General features: G+C 44.2%; 2 long non-coding RNA genes across 2 annotated transcripts; one reads left to right on the plus strand and one right to left on the minus strand.

Annotated features, from left to right (window-relative positions):
* Nucleotides 1–2,483: 2,483 nt before the first annotated feature.
* Nucleotides 2,484–5,930, minus strand: LOC145718699 (uncharacterized). The gene is made up of 2 exons (XR_014141970.1): nucleotides 5,757–5,930; nucleotides 2,484–2,564 (listed from the first exon to the last, which is right to left on the minus strand). It is a non-coding gene; the product is annotated as an uncharacterized LOC145718699 (long non-coding RNA).
* Nucleotides 5,931–6,057: 127 nt separating this feature from the next.
* Nucleotides 6,058–7,435, plus strand: LOC145718700 (uncharacterized). The gene is made up of 2 exons (XR_014141971.1): nucleotides 6,058–6,173; nucleotides 7,341–7,435. It is a non-coding gene; the product is annotated as an uncharacterized LOC145718700 (long non-coding RNA).
* The last annotated feature ends 474 nt before the right edge of the window (nucleotides 7,436–7,909 follow it).

Genomic DNA, 7,909 nt, shown 5'->3' on the forward strand with positions numbered 1-7,909 from the left:
TGTTTCCTGCAATTAAGAATTCCTCATATCAATGAGATCATATGATACATGTCTTTCTCTGTTTGACTTATTTCACTCAACATAATACCCTCCAGTTCCATCCACGTCGTTGCAAATGGCAAGATCTCATTCCTTTTGATGGCTGCATAATATTCCATTGTATATATATATACCACATCTTCTTTATCCATTCATCTGTCGATGGACATCTTGGCTCTTTCCACAATTTGGCTATTGTGGACATTGCTGCTATAAACATCGGGGTACACGTACCCCTTCGGATCCCTACTTTTGTATCTTTGGGGTAAATACCCAGTAGTGCAATTGCTGGATCGTAGGGTAGCTCTATTTTCAACTTTTTGAGGAACCTCCATACAGTTTTCCAGAGTGGCTGCACCAGCTTGCATTCCCACCAACAGTGTAGGAGGGTTCCCCTTTCTCCGCATCCCCGCCAACTGTGCAATTGTTTGATGTTATATATTAAGTATCCTTAATGATACCCTTCATTTAGTAAGAGTTAGTGAATTTCTACTTTTGAGAACAGACCCACAAATAGGAAGAGGCCAGAGACAAGAAGGCAGGAACCATAAGTGTAATAAGGAGGAAAGAGTATACTTGAGAAATGGTTAAGAAAAATCACCCCGAAGATTCGATTAATGGGTTGTGGGATAAAAAGAAATGGAAGTCATAAGGCAAGAGCCTGAATCACTACAGCCATATCAAAACAGAAAATATTTTATGGAGGTGGGATGGACGGTAAAAGCTGAATTCCATTTTGAAGATATAAAATTTCAGGTATGAATGGAGTATCCAGATGGTGCTATCTGGCAGAGAGCTGGAAATAAAGGTATGGAGCTCAGAAAGGTAAACAGCTAGAGACAAGATCTGAAGGTCATCGGTAAAAGGTGGTGCTGGTTGAAACCACGGGTTTCATCAACATTAAAGAGCCAAGCAGAGGGAGAGAAGGTAGTAGAGACCAAGCAGCAGCAGCTGGGCAGAGGAAACTAAAGGGGTGGGGGACAGAAGCCAACATGAAGAGACTCAAGGAAGGGGTACTCCGCAAATGCTAGCAAGAGTTCGAACAGGTTAACAATGAAAAACAGGCCAGGAATTTCGCAATTAGGTCAGTGGTGACTTAGCAAGAACAGTTTTACTAACTACCTCGGACCAGACCACAGTATAAATGTGAAGTAAGTAGAGTGGGAGAGCTTACTCTTTTTAAGATATGTGCTGGTAAAGAAAAGAAAATATGTAGCAACTTAAAGTGGAGGAATAAGGAAGTGGCATATTATAAGCACATGCATAACTTAACAGAATCAAGTCACTGAGAAGGAACAATGAAGTTACAGAAGGAAAGAATAATATAAAATCCCACAGGACGAGATCAGGACAAGAACACAGGTGGTAGGGCTAGCCTTAGAGTAAAGACAGCTATTTTTAAAGGAGAAAATGTAGAAAGGATGAGTGAATAATATATTCAGAAGTAGAAATTTGACAGAGTTCACACTTGATGGCCTTCGTTTTCTGACACTGAAGGCAATGTGTTGCTAAGTCTGTGAAGAGGATTGATTCTGGAGTTTAAAAATTTGTGCAGGATAAATTATAGTCCAAGAGAGGAAATAAAACTAGCTAGAAGCATGCTGAAATGATCTTGATTCTAGCCCAACATTCTTACTGTTTTACTGTAATTTTATAGTAAAAATTTCAGAACTGGACTTTTAAGAGATCTTCTCTAAGCCCCTTCCTCTTCACAGGACACATTTTATATACTGTTTACTGCCTGCTCCTCACTTCCTGCCACCAAAACACGTATATATTGCCCCAAGAACAGAAACTCCATGAGACCAAATACCTGGTTTGTTTACTCCAGCACTGGGAAAAGTGCCTAGCACATAGTAGGGACCCAGTAAATATTTGCTTACTGAATGAAGGAAAAAAAGATCCAGAGAGAAGCTACTCAAAGTCAAAAAGCTAAGTAGCATGCATCCCAAATCTATCAACACTGATCCAGTGCCATTCCCACTTTGTACCCTCTTAGACTCATGTCCATATGATCTTTAATTGTTCTGTTTCATGTCTCCCTCCATGTGCAAGAAAATACCACGATCCATCCTCAATCACTGCCCCCTTTCTCCCAATTTCAATTCACTGATCACAGTAACAAACCTGGAAAATCAAATTTGTCTATAAAAAGATGAATTCTAGGGGTGCCTGGGTGGCTCAGTTGGTTAAGAGTCTGTCTTTAGCTAAGGTCATGATCCCAGGGTCCTGGGATCGAGGCCCGCATCAGGCTCCCTGCTTAGCGGGGAGTCTGCTTCTCCCTCTCCCTCTGCCTGCCACTCCCCCTGCTTGTGCTCTCCCTCTCTGTCAAATAAATAAAATCTTAAAAAAAAAAAAAGGATAAATTCTAGAAATGATATGAACATGAATTACATTTTATAGAACACTAACCAAATCTGTAGGTTCATCTTCTTCCACCTCTGCTTCATCATCTTCATCTTCAATTATTGAATCTTCCACCGTTTCTTCATCTTCTGTAAGATCCTGAGCTGTAGCTAATGAGCCTAACAATAAAATACAAAACAAGCAGTTAACCTTTACCCCTGGCATACCAGTGCTTTTTTAGTCCCAGGTATAGGCAATACATTTTTCCCCTTGGAGTAATTCAATTTCCCAGTTCCCTTGAAAGATACCAAATTACAATGCATCTAGAATATTCACGATTTTATCTTATCGACAGTCTTACCAACAGTATGTTAACTTTAATGGGAAATGCTGTTTAATTTTCAAAAGCACTTAATTGTTGGGAAAATGAACTGCTGAAATTAAAGATGCCTTGAAGCTCAAATAAAAAACTTTAAGTTTGTTTTAAAACTAAGACACTCCAGGGCGCCTGGGTGGCTCAGTTGGTTAAGCGACTGCCTTCGGCTCAGGTCATGATCCTGGAGTCCCGGGATCGAGTCCCGCATCGGGCTCCCTGCTCGGCAGGGAGTCTGCTTCTCCCTCTGACCCTCCTCCCTCTCATGCTGTCTCTCATTCTCGCTCTCAAATAAATAAAATCTTTAAAAAAAAAAATAAATAAATAAAAATAAATAAATAAAAAAAAACCTAAGACACTCCAGGGGTGCGTGGGTGGCTCAGTCGGTTGGGAGTCTGCTTTCAGCTCAGTCATGGTCCTAGGGTCCTGGGGTCAAGCCCCACATCACCCCCCCTCCACCGCCCCATTGGGCTCCTTGCTCCAAGGGGAGCCTACTTCTCCCACTCCCTCTGCCCCTCCACCCGCTTGTGTGCACATGTGCGTGCTGTCAATAAATAAAATCTTATTAAAAAATAAAAGCATAAATAAAAAATTTAATCCTATTATTAACCATACAAACAAAAAAAATCCCTTCTCAGGTCTAAAATTGAGAAAATAGCAACCCCAATAACTAGGCAAGAAACATTTATTAAAGTTGACGACAGCTCCAACTCTTAGAACTTGATAGCATGTAAGTCCAAGGAACAAATATTTATATGGCATCCACGGTAAAAACTAGCTTGCATAAAGCACATCTGGTAAAATAAAAACTATACCGGCAACTTCAGGGTTGATAGCATTGAAAGCATGCATCTACTTTTGCATATGGCTTCAAACATGTTTTAAGTACTTTATTTCCCCTACACTTAAAAATTAAGCATAACTGAGGCGCCTGGGTGTCTCAGTCGTTGAGCATCTGCCTTCGGCTCAGGTCGTGATCCCGGGGTCCTGGGATCGTGCCCTGCATCAGGCTCCCTGCTCCACGGGAAGCCTGCTTCTCCCTCTCCCACTCCCCCTGCTTGTGTTCCCTCTCTCGCTGTCTCTCTGTCAAATAAATAAATAAAATCTTTGAAAAAAAAATTAAGCATAACTGTAAGGCCAAGAAATTATAATTTTATAGGCAAAAGTTCTCTAAATAAGTCATATTAAATCTCAGGCAAGACACTCAAAAGAAATTTCAAAGTTCTAGTGATTCTTCCAACATTTCTCAGAAAGAATGATGATGTGGCAATTCAGGAGGGGAAAAAATGTGGGAAAGGAAGCATGTGTACATGCTGCAATACCCAGGAAAAACAGTATATGTTAAGGACTCTGCATTTTAAGCCTTTTCCACTTCCTTGAGTTTTTACCGGCTAAGATTTATGTAAAACATTAAAGAACACTAAACCACACATTATGAACTAAAAAACAGCTTCTACTGTTTGCTGAATAAAGACAGTGCATTCATAATTTACAAGTCATTTTCTAAAACCAATAAAAAAAAAATACCTATCCTGACATAATTTTAAGTTGGACTTAAATTTCAAGACTAAATATGTACAATGGCTTTTCACCCTACATTTCAGTAGGTATTAATATTAACCAGTAACAATTTTGTGCCTAAAAAGTCTAGCAATTCTCAATTGGAAAATTAAGAAAAAATATCCTTTGAAAGAAAGACCATTCCTCACAAAAAAATGTTTAAAGATATCCAGTTAGGTTTAGATACAATTCAGGTTTCTTTTTTTTTTTTTTCCTTAAAAAAGAAAATGTTTTCAAACCTGAAAAACATATTCTGGATTCTAAATAAGTACAACTATCAAATTTCCTTTAAAAAGCCAAATAAAAACAAACCAGCAAGCAACTCATAAAGGAAAAGAACCCCTCTTTAAACCTGCAAATGAATTCATTAACAGGTCTGGTTAATTCTCTCACTTGGTTTTCTATCCACTAAAAAGAAACCAGTCTCACTTCACTTTTCTTTGCAAAAGCACTCGTGGATACCTGTCACTATCATTCGTTTTGCCACACAGCTTGCTTAAGCTTACAGAATGAAAGGAATTCTAGTGATCGTTTAGTCAGGCTTTTACAGATTAGAAAACTGAAGTTCATAATAGAACCAGGGCAAAAAGACAAGTTTCCACACCTTTAATGTTCTGGTATTTTCACACCAGATTAACTGTTGGAAAAGAATAAACCGAAATACGCGTATAATGTCGAATTCGATTCCCCCCCCCCCAGGGCAATGCGATGCTTCCACAAAACAAAAAAACAGTTATAGAAAAAAGGAAGAAGAAAAATGAGGGCTCAAGTAACAGGCAGGATTCCTCAGTCGGCCTGGGAGTAGGGGTGGACAATGAAGGCGAAGATGCGGAGTTTTTCTGAAATGAAGACTCCTGGTAACACACTGGGGTCAGGTGCTGATAAACAGGGAGATGACCAGAAAGGGGGTGGGGGGGGGCGGAGATGCTCTAAGAGTTTAAGTGTGTAGAAACCACGGGTTTCAGCAAATGAATGAAGAAAGACTCCCAACGTGGAAGCTAAAGACACGTCAGCCCAGAGCGGATGGGGGTGGAGCGGAGGCGGCCAGAAGAAATACAACGGGCTGCAGCACGCTCAGGGTGCAGCTGTGCCCACTGCCCCCTCGCCCTCTTCCCCAAGCCGAGGACCCACCAACTCCGGCCACAGCTGCAGGCGCGGGTCCCGGGACAGGGGAGAAACCCAAGGCTAGGGGCGGTCACCAAGCAAGGTCGCCCGGCACTGCCCCGCGCTCCGCGTGGAAGGGGCAGAGGCCGCAGCGGGGTTCGGCCCGCGCGTGCTGGGACCCCCCTACTACAAGTCGTGGGTCGGGGAAGGGGTGGGCAGAGGCTGGCGGGACGGACGCTGGACCCAGGAGCCGCTGCCGCCTCCAGCTTCAAACTTGGCTGTCGCTAGCGTCTCCTTCCCGGCCAAGACCCGCCGCCCACCCCCTTCGCCTCACCTCCAGGGCCGCTGCGGAGCAAGAGGGTAGCGGGGAACACGAGCAAGAGAAGCAGAAGCAGGCGGGAGAGGACTCTCATGGCGCGGCCGGTCCGGTGTCCAGTCACCGCCCGCCAGTGCTCTCCGCGGCTCCGGCGGTAATGGCGTTACTCTTCATCCGGGCTCCGGGAGGGGGCGGGGCACGCACCACGCACGGGCCCTTGCCACGCCCCCTCTTCTAGCCGAGGAACGCCGCCAACGTGGCTTCTTGGTTTGGAGTGGTGGGGAGCGCGGGCAGCCCCGGGAGTCACGTGACCGGCTGCCCGGGGCTTCCGACCTGCCAGCGAAAGTCTGCCTCCGCCAGTAGTCGCGGGCTGGCCACCTGCAGTTTGTTGCTTGCCCCGCCCTGCTCGTCCTTAGGTCCCAATTAATTAGCGTCGTAAGTAGTTTGCTTTATTTGAATGACGATCCGCCTGGTGCCCCGGCGCGGTAGTCTTTGTATAATTTTAACTAATAGTGATAGAAGGGACATGAACTACACGAGTGTGGCACTGAAAAGCAACAATGTTTTGTAATATATATTTGTTCAAAAAACGCAAAAAGCCTAAAAAATGGACAGTGGAAAACTTTGGCTCCTATCTGCCCACACCCTCACCCATAGTTAAATAGTGAATGCTTAAATTCTTGACATTCCAGAATTATAAATCGTCTGGAACGGTGCCTGGCATATTGTAAACATTTGGCAAATATATAATAGAGGCAACAATGGCTGTTCAGTGTCCTTCACTTTCCTTCTCTTCTAGTTGGACTTTAGGTTGCTGCCAATACTCTGGTATTTCATGCCATTAAACGGTGTGAATACCAAGTACTATTGGGCTGGACCGGTGTGAGATATCATACGGATGATGAAACAAATAAACTAACCTTGATTGCATGCTTACTTTTGTCAATCACTATCTCTTAGAGCTGTGCTTTCATGTATAATTTATATAATCTCTAAAAATCCCTATGAGCTGGATATTATTTACTGAGAAGAAAACAGACACAGAAAGGTTAAAGGCTTAAAGGCTAGTCAAAGGCAGATCCTGGCAGTCTGGTTCCAGTACCTGCTCCATGGCCTGAGCCATCTGTTGTTCTGTTCCTGCACTGGCTCTGCTCGAGGCCTCACTGGCCTGGGGACCCTGTATAAGAAGCGTGTGGCTGCTGTTGCCACTAATTCTGTCTGCTAAAATCACAGCCAGACAGTGCTGGGCTGAACCAACTCAGGTCCACGCCACACCACCGGGCCACCAGTGTCACTGCCACTGTCGCTGTTAAGAAGAAAACTCACAGGGGCGCCTGGGTGGCTCAGTCGGTTAAGCGACTGCCTTCGGCTCAGGTCATGATCCTGGAGTCCCGGGATCGAGTCCCGCATCGGGCTCCCTGCTCGGCGGGGAGTCTGCTTCTCCCTCTGACCCTCCCCCCTCTCATGCTCTCTCTCTCTCATTCTCTCTCTCAGATAAATAAATAAAATTTAAAAAAAAAAAAGAAGAAAACTCACAGGTCCAAAATGGCATCACTTAGGCCAGATCACCAAATCTGTACTTGATACACAACGTAACTGCAGTTTCAGCTTCCCCCAGAAATGGAGTCTTAACCAGTCAGTCGGGAATTTTCTGATCAGCATCAATAAGGAATCTTGTCACATGGGCCCTTCTCCAACCTCCAAAAGAAGGCAAGGTAATCAACCTGACAGCCTGTCCTTCCCCCTCAGGGGCGGGTGACTGTGCCTGAAACAATCCTTTCTTTTCTTTTGCTAATAACTTCTTGCCCCACTCTCCTTCCTATAAATCTTTCCATTTTGAACAACTCCTCCTTGGACCTGCCCTGTACGTGCTAGATGGGATGCTGTCCAATTCATGAATCACAATAAAGCCAAGTAGATCTTTGAATTTACTCGGTTCAGTTTTGGTTTTTTAACATGGCTGGGGCAGCCACTCTGCTGCTGCCTCCATTTCTGTGGGCCACGCTGTGCTAAAGCCACCAAGGCCACGGCCACGACTTTGTGGCTGAACCTTGGCGAGTACTCTACTGGCAAGGGAGGACTGTCCCTCCCCAACTTTCTATTTCGTGAGTTTCAAATCAGGCCTTTTCTGAGTTCCTGATGTCTGACAGGCTTTTTGACAAACGCATCCT

The sequence above is a fragment of the Leptonychotes weddellii genome, unplaced genomic scaffold, assembly GCF_054177405.1.
Source record: "Leptonychotes weddellii isolate Sample4059 unplaced genomic scaffold, ASM5417740v2 HiC_scaffold_2017, whole genome shotgun sequence".
NCBI classification, from domain to species: Eukaryota; Metazoa; Chordata; class Mammalia; order Carnivora; family Phocidae; genus Leptonychotes; species Leptonychotes weddellii.